The sequence below is a fragment of the Mytilus galloprovincialis genome, chromosome 8, assembly GCF_965363235.1.
Source record: "Mytilus galloprovincialis chromosome 8, xbMytGall1.hap1.1, whole genome shotgun sequence".
In the NCBI taxonomy this organism is placed as follows: Eukaryota; Metazoa; Mollusca; class Bivalvia; order Mytilida; family Mytilidae; genus Mytilus; species Mytilus galloprovincialis.
In genome coordinates, this window is record NC_134845.1 from 93,240,342 (window position 1) to 93,249,228 (window position 8,887).

Here is an 8,887-nt window from a genome sequence, read left to right on the forward strand (position 1 = left end):
TACATTGTTAATACCGCGGAAAAGCAGCAAATACAAATTTTCCTGATTTTCGTTTGACAAGGCGCAGGAGTTGAACCAAAATTATCAGCTTATTCTATATGAGAGATACATGCAACGACGGTCACATTTGAAACAGTATCTGCTTCCCTTTCTTGTTTTTTTTGTTTTTTTTATGTTGATTTGTAGACTTTTTTTTGTCTTTTTGTCGTTTAATAAAATTCCAGTACATGTTTTTTTTTTTAGAATTTACAACTGATGTATAATATACGGTAAGTAATAAAATGTAATACACATTGCATGATTTATATACCTCCAAGGTCAACCACCATATGTTTCTTGCCCTTTTTGATTTTTTCACAGACAATTTTATCAGTGTTATCTCGATTTGTCCTCAATTCTTGACAATAAAGAGACGCTGTTTCTGGTTCAAATGCTATTGTCAATTGATTTTCCTTTATTCCAGCCTTTAAAACATTTATGGAAATAAATTAACGGAATGATACAATTGAACAATGTTGAATATATTGATTACTGATAGACATTTCGGCGAAATCAAACACGTCTGATAATCGGATAAATGCTGCATTGGCGGTCCGGCGTTTGAACGTTAAAATTTCCGTTTCTGGAAAAAAAATCGCTCATGATAATAATATGTTTTCCAACTTTGGCTTCACAATACAACAGGGAAGAAGAACACCAATATCAAGCGTCAAGGTTACAACAGATACAGTTATTATTAAAAATTAACTTAAACATCATATACTGTAATGCCGTTGTTTTGCTTACAAGTCAAATACATGTTCAGCAGTGAGTTCCTATTGACATTGTTTTTAGAAATAAAAATATTGTGTTGTCCTATTGACATCTTTTGTAAAAGAGAATGCTAGGTATGTGACATTCATGATGCCATTTTAATGTGGCAAATAGCTATAGCGTTGACATTTTAATAGCCCATTTTCGTTTAAAACATCTGAAATTTTTCACAGTCGCATGTCTGTCTTGAATCTATGATATCATAATTCACGATTTCTTTTACTACTTTACTAGTGAACTTTGTCTATAATTTTAATTTTAGTTTCTTGTGTACAGTTTGGAGTTTAGTATGGCGTTCATTATCACTAAACAACTAGTATATATATATTTGTTTCGGGGGCCAGCTGAAGGACTCCTCCGGGTGCGGGAATTTCTCGCTGCATTGAAGACCTGTTGGTGACCTTCTGCTGTTGTCTGCTTAATGGTCGGTTTGTTGTCTCTTTGACACATTGCCCATTTCCATTCTCAATTTAATATGTTTATTAATATGAAATACTAATTTTATTTGACAAACCTGTTCCGCTGCTTTCCGCATGAATTCTTTTGCCTGGTCGTCCCAGACTGCAGGAACAGTAAGAACGTAGTGTATGTCTTCTATGTCCACAAATATCAGACGACTGATTAGTTTTTTCGTTATATCGTTTGTCATATATTTTATTGCAAATGCAAAAATATCTAATGCCTTTATTTCTTCACCATTTTGGTCTTTTATCAATGTTTTCAAATTGATTGTCTGCATAAAAAAAATCTGTATTAACATTGATAAGGTGCAGATTATTCTTTGTTACATATGACGTGGCTCTATACTTATACACCCCGTTATTGTGTTATTCTGCTATGGTAACATTTTGTATTATTTTCTTTCATTTTTGTCAATGTGCTTTCAATTGTCTATATGCCTTTTTGTGTTTCTTTGTTACATATTTGTTTGTTTTACTTGATTAGATTATAACCAATGTTGACTGATTTACTCCAATTTTTGACATTTTTACCAATTATGTCTGTTTGTTTTGTTCACACATCGTTGTCAATATAATGGCATTTTATTTGACTGTGATACAAGGGATAGGTTTTACTAGCTATAAAACCAGGTTAAATCCGCAATTTTTTACACTAGAAAATACCTGTACCAAGTCAGGAAAATGGCAGTTGTTATCCATTCGTTTGTTATGTTTAGGGCAAGTAGATAATCTATAGACAGAGCACATAAGCAAAAATAAAAGACAAGAATGCAAAAAACAATAGCACAATAACACAATGGCATGATGTATACATATCGAGCCACGTCAAAAGTATATTAGCAAAAATGAACTAAACAATAAAGTCTAAAAGTATACAAAGACAAATAAAAAGAACTTTAACACTTAGTTAGGATGAAAAACAACGTCAGTACCTATAATCTTTACTTCAATATAAAAAAGAAAATGTGTTATGATTGCCATTGAGACAACTCTTCAAAAGATACCAAATGACACAGAAATTAACTATCAATGATCAACGTAGGTCACTGCATGCCGGAAAATATCGGAGAATTAGTGTACGGAGAGACAATAGTTTAATAGCAATAGTTTAAGAAAGATTTTAATAGTATAAATGATTGTCTTGTCCTATTGTAAATCATAGCTATTCAAGTATACAATACATATTCAACTTTCATATGATTTCGACAAAAATACCTAACTTCAAGGTAAGTATTAAAAAAATACAGTCCATAATGCCTGATAAAGATAAACACTACATCATATGAACCAACGGTCCAAATGGAAAACAACTACGATCATATTTCTGACTTGGCACACACATTTTCCAAAGATATAGTTTACAGTCATATAAGAGTTCCTGGTTATTATAATATCTAGGAAATGATCGAACCAATGACCGACTGCCTAATTAACTGATTCAGCTTTGCTCATTTAATGTATTAATTGATCCGTCACATAGACAATGAAATATTTCATTTATTGATTGGCGAGCGGACATTTTGCTCGAAGTATACCGTTTGGCCTTAATATACAATCAATACAGAATCATGTAGGACTTAATTATATCATAAAGCGATGTTTTACATTATTATTTATATTGACTAAATATTCTAATTAGTTTTAATATTAGCAATAATAATTGGCTCGATGATGTTAGAAACTCACGAACAATAAACGTAGAAATAACAGTTCTATAGTTGAAAAGTTGCCGCCGTCAACTGACGATTTGACGTCGCTAACGCAGTTTTACTTGCATGCATAGCGGAGTCAGTTACACGGATAAAAAAATTTACGACCGTCGTAATAAAATTGACGGCATCACTTCTTCAACTACATCGCAAAAATACAAAAGATAAAACAATACGTTAGAGATTGAAAACAATACGTATTTGAAGAAAAACATCCTCGAAACTTCAAGAATTCTTTTATTGCATAGGCATCACGGCTAAACGTGCCTTCGTGCAAAAGAAAACATACAAACTGAATAATAATTTTACGTTGATACAACTCTCCACAGAATACCAAATGACACAGAAATAAGCAATAATAGGTCACATAATACCGCCTTCAGTAATGTGTTGAACCAATACTGCATATAGTCAGCTATAAATGATGCCGAAATGACTAATAAAAAACGATTCAAACGAAACAACTAACGGCATGATTTATGTAAAATAAAAACCATATTGAGTGAATAACAAACATGATATACAGCACCAATCGACAACCTTTGAATTACAGGCTCCTGTCTTGGGACACAACGATTTTCTTTTTTATCTGAAAAATACGTTTTCACAATTTTCACTAAGTTTCAAATTACCTGATTATGCAGCTTCATCTTAAACCGATGGAAATATCGATATTCATCATTTGTCAAACAACGTTTTGTCTCTTCGTCATAATCGTGTGAATCCTCATCATCGTTCATGAGACTCTCAGTATATTCATTATCTGCTTCAAATCCAAATGCTACAAATTCATTGTTCTTGTTTATAAGAACGGATGTTGGAGCTTTACAGGACAGTAAATTATTATTTTGCCATTCGCACGTGTATAAAGATACGGGGTTACTGCGTGTTGAAAATGCATACCCAGAGTAGGTACTCCCAAAATCAAATGCAACGACTAACAGTTTGTAAGACTTCATTTCTTCGCTGAAAAATAAATGTCATAAAATATTCATGTTCTATAGAATCACGGCCGACACTCGGCTAACCGAGAGTTTGGTCGGTTAATCTATATTGAGTATGCGGCTATATCAGCGGTTGGTCTGTTAATCGGGTTGGCTAAAGTCTGTTAATCAGGTGTTATCGAGAAAATCATTGAAAGTTTAGCATGTTTCACTGTATAACTTTTTAAATATATGTTTATCATAAAAAATATTCATGTCTAACAAAACAATTCAATGTACTGAATCCAGTGGTGTAATTTTTATTTTTCTAGCTTCAATGTACGATCTATAAAATGAAAAGGCGGGTTACTCATCAATAAATTTATACACATTTTACACACACAAACTGTACACAAAATGACACGTTGGTTGAATTTACGTGCATGCAATATTTTAAACATCGAAAAAAGACAGGTATTATGTTTGTTAACCATACTGAAATCATTGTGTGAACAATCTTCACGAAAATCTGTATTTTGGTGACATAAATCAATCTTTAATTAAAACCTGGTCTGTTAATGGGTCGGATGTATAAAACCCGGTCTGTTAATTGGTCTGTTAAGAGTTATGAATGGCAATAAAAGTATAATTTTATTGCTATATGCATGGGGTGTTATCGGATCAAATGGGTAGGTTCAAAAGGAGCGGCTAAAATATACGGAAACAACACATGAGCAATGAAACATAAAATATACGGAAACAACACATGAACCAGTGGCGGATCCAGGGGGGGGTTCCGGGGGTTGGAACCCCCCTTTTTTTGCCGATCAATGCATTTGAATGGGAGCATATAGTTGGAACCCCCCCCCCCCCTTTTACTCTGGGTTGGGAACCCCCCTTTTAAAATGGCTGGATCCGCCACTGTGAACAATGAACAATTTAAACAATGGAAATAGAAAATTGATAAAAACGGTTTCAAAAAGTGTAATATTAAAGTAATGTTAATTTCATCCAAGAATGGTCGCATATGTCATGTGGATTCTGTTTAATTGTCATGCATGACACCAACTTGTCATCTATATTGGTAACCAGTATATAAATCAGAGATAAACGTCGTAATGTAACTAAACATCAGTAAGTAAAATATATTGGGATGCTAAAATATAAAGAATAGAGAAAGAATAATGAGTAAGATAAGTAAAAGGTAAAGGGAAAAAACGTCACGGAAGAAACGTGACATAACAATTTAAAGAATACAGAAATAAACACCATCAATCCGAACCCTCATGGTATACACGATAATCTGGATGGAGTAGCAGAATATAGAATAATAGATAAGGACAGTAGAGAGTGATGCATTGCTAAAAAAGAGAGAAAAAATAATAATTGTTTAAGAATACACACATGAAACACCCCTGGGTGTTGAAACAGTAACGGATTGCGATGTATATTGGTGACAAATGCTAGACGTTTACATGCGGACAACTGCCGTTCTCCTCTACACTTATGAAGAAAGAAACTAAACGGAATAAAATGTATTAAAACTTAAGATGACCAAACGTAGCTGCATTCGCTCCTTTCCATATACTTCTTGAGAATGACTAACATTGCCTATGTAAAATCTTAAAATCGTTTGTATGCACATTGAACGACAAATTTATGTGATGTATAAAATTTTCTGATGTCAGACACTCAAATCAATGAATGTGTTCGTAGATAGTAGATGTTTTTTGTGTTCTGTTAAATTGTTCCTTTTAAAATTGTCATACGATGATCATGATGATGACTGATGTACCCATATTTTGACAATTTTATTTATTGTGTCTGTTTATTTAACGCCATCAATGTAAATATAACGGAATTTTATGAGACTGTCATTAAAGTGAGAGGGTTAGCGCTATAGAACCAGGTTTAATCCACCATTTTCTACATTTGAAAATGCCTGTACCAAGTCAGGAATATGACAGTTCTTGTCCATTCGTTTTTGATACGTTTTGTTATTTGATTTTGCCATGTGATTATGGACTTTCCGAATTGTTTTTCCTCTAAGTTCAGTATTTTTGTGATTTTACTTTTTTTTGTAAACAACATATGATTAAGACTTAGTAATAGAAATGCAGAACCAATTGGAGGATGCTTACGAATAAGGGTTTTTCGTCCAGTGACAAATATCATGTGCATATGAGAATGACAACACATTATATGCACTGGACAGATGTACAGTTTATATTTATTTTACCGGTACCCTGTGTTGTATTAGAAAGACACTTTTAGTCGGATTTGAGAACGTGCTACTTTGAACAGACATAAAAATTGAGGCTGATTGAAAACATTAATAATAAATTCATGCATATTCCAGCGGCCAATTTATATCACGCTATATTGAAGTGACACCCTTCAATAAAATGCAAAGAAAGTCAAAATAAAAATGCTCTTACTAGTAAATCACAACCGAAATGAATGACAGACGGACTTTTTTTTACAAAACTTAATGAACAATTGCAATCAAGATATTTGAGGTTTGCGTTTTAACGCAAATATAGGAAGAAAATTTTTTAAAAAAATGTGTGGCGCTAATTCGCTTCCGTAGGATACTGTTGCACCGTATTATCTTTTTTTTTTTATTACTTAGGAACATCTCATTCTTAACTTTTTCTATGGGAAAATATAAAGGTAGCAAAAATAACTGTGACTAAATAACTCTTAACTGACACAATTTCAATTGTCCAACCCATTAACAGACTTTATTCCCATATTTTTCACTAAAACGTGGTAATATTCACGTTATATTACAATTATGAAATATTCACCAATGCAAATTTATTTTTTAGACCCAAAGTACTATTTTGTGACCTTTAAATGATATCTAAAATTGTCTGTTTCGACTTTTATTAAAAAAAAATTATGCGTATAAGCATAAATACTACATACTTGCGCGACGCCTTTTAATTTTACTGAAAACTGCGTAGACTATGAAATGTTTTTACAAGTGGAAAATGTTCTATGATAGATATCATTTTGTCAGACACTTTTCTTTTTTTGATTTGGTTCTTATAATATGCCAAAAATCTGTATATTTGATACAGTTTAACATTAAATTGTGCGTTTTACTCTTAACAGACGTATAACCAACCCGATTAACGGACCAATCTCCTATATAGCCGCATACTCAATATAGATTAACCGACCAATCTCTCGGTTAGCCGAGTGTCGGCCGTGAGAATGTTACTGTGTCATCGTGTAAACTAGAACTAATTTGTTTTTGTGTAATCTCTTTTTGGAAGGGGTACATGTGCAATTATATATGTTGTTTCAAATAGGACAACATACATTTAATGAAACATTTTAATAACGACTGACTGACTGAAACGATCGAATTGTAAATTACAGAAAGTATAGGCATCTATATCGAGATACTGTTTAATAGACTGAACTACAAGATCGCCATTCTTTCATGATTTTGTTTTGTATTTTTTGTAATAGTTTGCATAAAAAGGGGGGGAAATGTGGGTTTTTTTAAAAGTTGTATTGGTGATAAGGTGGTGTTCTATTCATCGTCATTTTTATGCGAATTATTTGGAAAAGTTGTAAAATTGAGAATGGAAATGAGGAATATGTCAAAGAGACAACAACCTGGCCATATAGTAGATAACAGGCGAAGTCTGATTAAAACGTAACAAATTATGAAAATTCGTTACTTACCATGGTGTACGAGTTCTTTAAGTTACGTGTACAAATATTATCCATGACCTTAATTGATAAGCAATATTGTTAGAAAATTTTAAGACGTCACTATAAATAGTATTTCATCGATCGTCAAGTCAAGTGTAAACACTAAAATAACGATCTTTATCTCTAAATGACCTTACAAGTGTGCGGCATTGACATAGTTTTGAAATGCTTAATATACACTTGCACGTTAACCATGTTAACAGATACTAGTATGCAGCAAAAATGAGATAGATTTTGAATAATTACTTCATATTTTGCATTACATAATCATGTGTTAATGGAAACTCAACAAAGTGATTTTCGTCGCCCGTTATTTTCCTGTAACTGACCCTTTCGTCGTGTTTATTTATGCTTTGTATTAGCATTGCATATCATAAAAGAAATACACTTAAAAGGTAGAGTCATCGTCTACAGTTGCAAATTGAAGTCTTAGAAAAAAAAGTAGGAAGGGCTATATTTAAATTTTTCAAATTTAATGGACCAAAAAACCTCATGTCTTGTTTTGAACTTATTTTGAAGCTTAAATAATATACGCTTAATTAAGGCATTTTGTAGAGAGTCAAAAATATGCATATTTTTGAAAACTGTGGTCGAAGGTATCGATGATCTCTTATGAGAAATGATATAAAGTTTCTATGGAAATCAAGCCCTGCGAATGTTGCAGAAATTCAGTTTGTTTTATGTTTGTCTTAAAAAAAACATCTACCGGAATTATCGACAAAATATATTAATATTTAGCAATAGCAGACTTTAATAACACCGATGTTAAAGCTCGAAAAATACACTAGTATATATGTGAATTATTAAGACCAACACGATTTACAGATAACTAACGGCTCATAAATAATGCTATATACATGATTTTATTTTGCTCTGGCTTTATAAATTATTATAATAACACTAACATAAATGTTTTACCTAAAACTGTTATAAAGATTCAGGATGTCTTAAAGCGTATGTATGTGGAAAAAGATACATCAGTGTACATACTGTGTATGTGTAGTAAATGTGACAAACACGTTCATGTTATATGTGGAACTACTGTTGGTGAAATGGGTACGCTTCGAGTGTGTTATGTCCAAATTGTACGATTACGTTCTGAAGCTATGGACAGTCAACTGAAGCAGGCAAATACTATAATACTAGTAGTCAAGAGCAAAAAAGAACTAGGGATGGCAGAAGTTGGTCATACTTACGTTTAATCCAGGGAAGGGCGACAGTAGAAATATACATGGACGAGTCATTGAGT

At 32.5% G+C, this 8,887-nt stretch overlaps 1 long non-coding RNA gene across 1 annotated transcript; it reads right to left on the minus strand.

Moving 5' to 3' along the window:
- Positions 1-318: 318 nt before the first annotated feature.
- LOC143043690 (uncharacterized) lies at positions 319-3,935 on the minus strand. Its single transcript, XR_012968548.1, has 3 exons — positions 3,616-3,935; positions 1,328-1,546; positions 319-464 (listed from the first exon to the last, which is right to left on the minus strand). It is a non-coding gene; the product is annotated as an uncharacterized LOC143043690 (long non-coding RNA).
- Between the last annotated feature and the right edge of the window lie 4,952 nt (positions 3,936-8,887).